At 58.6% G+C, this 2,500-nt stretch overlaps 1 non-coding gene across 1 annotated transcript in view; it reads left to right on the plus strand.

Annotated features, from left to right (window-relative positions):
* The first annotated feature begins 2,368 nt into the window (after positions 1-2,368).
* Positions 2,369-2,500, plus strand: part of LOC124582310 — a 1,910-nt gene continuing 1,778 nt past the window's right edge. Inside the window, exon 1 of the ribosomal RNA XR_006973877.1 lies at positions 2,369-2,500. This exon is cut by the window's right edge and continues 1,778 nt beyond it. This is a non-coding gene — a ribosomal RNA (small subunit ribosomal RNA).

The raw sequence follows: 2,500 nt of genomic DNA on the forward strand, positions 1-2,500 counted from the left end.
GCGCCTTAACGTAACCCGCGTTGCGCCTTAACCTAACCCGCGTTGCGCCTTAACCTAACCCGCGTTGCGCCTTAACCTAACCCGCGTTGCGCCTTAACCTAACCCGCGTTGCGCCTTAACCTAACCCGCGTTGCGCCTTAACCTAACCCGCGTTGCGCCTTAACCCAACCCGCGTTGGGCCTTAACCCAACACGCGTTGGGCCTTAACCCAACACACGTTGGGCCTTAACCCAACACACGTTGGGCCTTAACCCAACACACGTTGGGCCTTAACCCAACACACGTTGGGCCTTAACCCAACACACGTTGGGCCTTAACCCAACACACGTTGGGCCTTAACCCAACACACGTTGGGCCTTAACCCAACACACGTTGGGCCTTAACCCAACACACGTTGGGCCTTAACCCAACACACGTTGGGCCTTAACCCAACACACGTTGGGCCTTAACCCAACACACGTTGGGCCTTAACCCAACACACGTTGGGCCTTAACCCAACACACGTTGGGCCTTAACCCAACACACGTTGGGCCTTAACCCAACACACGTTGGGCCTTAACCCAACACACGTTGGGCCTTAACCCAACACACGTTGGGCCTTAACCCAACACACGTTGGGCCTTAACCCAACACACGTTGGGCCTTAACCCAACACACGTTGGGCCTTAACCCAACACACGTTGGGCCTTAACCTGCTCTGTAATTGTCATACGACGCGTTAAATTAGTGTAGTGTTGCCTAACTGCAACCCCCGCAATATAGTTTGCTACCCGCACTGCCCGGTCCCCAGAGTATCGCTTCATGTTAAACACCTTGCAGCTATACACTGTAATGCGGATGGCAGCAGGACGTACATGCTCAATGCCCTTCGCAGTTGTTCATTGGCATTCGCATGGCGAAGCACAGCCTACGTTGTGGTACGGCTTGTGTCAACTGTCCGCTGATGTTGTACGTCCAAATCACACACTGTACTGCACATTGGTCCTCATGTACTGAATGATACATCGTGGTACATGTGTGACCGTACCACGACTGCGCCAACAACGGCGAACCATACGGTCCAAATATTGTGCACTCAGCTACGTGTCGTCTCCCTATAAGAGCTGGATTGCAGTATGGTATGCCGTGGATGGCGATCAGCATGAGCCGTCTGTTGATGTAGTGGCGCGTGTTGTCAGACGTAGTCGTCTCTTCTCACTCACCGTGATAGCATGGTGCACTGCGTTCCACATCTGCGACATGCGACAGAGGCCGGTTGACAGTCGTTCGCGCAATGGACATCGCATACGTACGGGGGCCACCTTCCACGTGTTCGCGAAGCGTGCACATGTTGTTGCGTGTATGTGGGCAGACATAGTGTGTCGTGACACCTGACACAGGCATGCAACAATCGTTGAATTTGCAAATGGCGATGGACGTCTACGTTTGCTGGTGACGTTACGCAAATGAACAACTGGTAAACCGTTGTGGTGCGGTTGTTCTCGCTAGAGGTGAATCAGTGATGGCGACGATCGGTTGAGCTACCAACCGGTTGTTTCAGCGATACCCACCATGCCCACGAACGTGAATGGCATGTGGGTGTGAAGCGATACGCGGCGGTGGCTGGGTGGGACCGTCCCCGGCCGGTGAGGGGGGGCCTCCCGGCGTGCTGGCCGCGCGGTGCGTGGGCGCACGCGCTACAGCCGGCTGGTGGGGGCGGCCAGTGGCAGGCGCGCCGGCCGACGGAGGCGGCAGGCGGCGCAGCTGCGCGCCGGCGCACCCTGCACGCGGCGCCGTGCGGCCAAAGTAGGTCCTCGCGGGCCCGGTGCGAAGCGCGGTGGACATCTGCAGTGTGCTGGTCCGATTGAGGACTGTGTGCGCTGAGGATGCGCCGCCGCCCGGCGCTCGGCGCCGCGACGCCGTCTGCTGCTCGGTCGCCTCTGCGGTTCTCGCAGGTGGTTTGTATCGCAGCTGTGCGGACGTGTTGGCGCGTTCGCTTCGGCACCCAAGTGGGGCTTTTGTCCTTCTGTGGCGCTGGCGTTGGAGCTGCCGGCCACCGTAGGTGGCGCGTGTTGTCTCCCGCCGGCAATGCCACGACAGCACGCTCCCGGGCCTCTGTCGGCAGCGGCAAGCTCAGTTGGGAGCACGGGTGGTCGCACCTAAAGCGTCTACTCGCCAAACTCCGGGCGATTGCGCCTCTCTCGAACCCGACCAAGTACTTAGGACGGCGCTGCGCGCCGCCGGGACCTGAGAGGGTTTCGAGGTGTATTGTGCAGGGGAGCTCAGCCTCCTCCTGTTTGCAGAATAATTGAGCGGACGCTTGCGTGTTCGCGCGGGCCCCCGGGACACACTCCCGGGCGGCCGGCTGCTCAGCTCTAGTTGACGCAGCTCCCTGGTTGATCCTGCCAGTAGTCATATGCTTGTCTCAAAGATTAAGCCATGCATGTCTCAGTACAAGCCGCATTAAGGTGAAACCGCGAATGGCTCATTAAATCAGTTATGGTTCCTTAGATCGTACCCA

The sequence above is a fragment of the Schistocerca americana genome, unplaced genomic scaffold (genome assembly GCF_021461395.2).
Source record: "Schistocerca americana isolate TAMUIC-IGC-003095 unplaced genomic scaffold, iqSchAmer2.1 HiC_scaffold_409, whole genome shotgun sequence".
Lineage (NCBI taxonomy): Eukaryota > Metazoa > Arthropoda > Insecta > Orthoptera > Acrididae > Schistocerca > Schistocerca americana.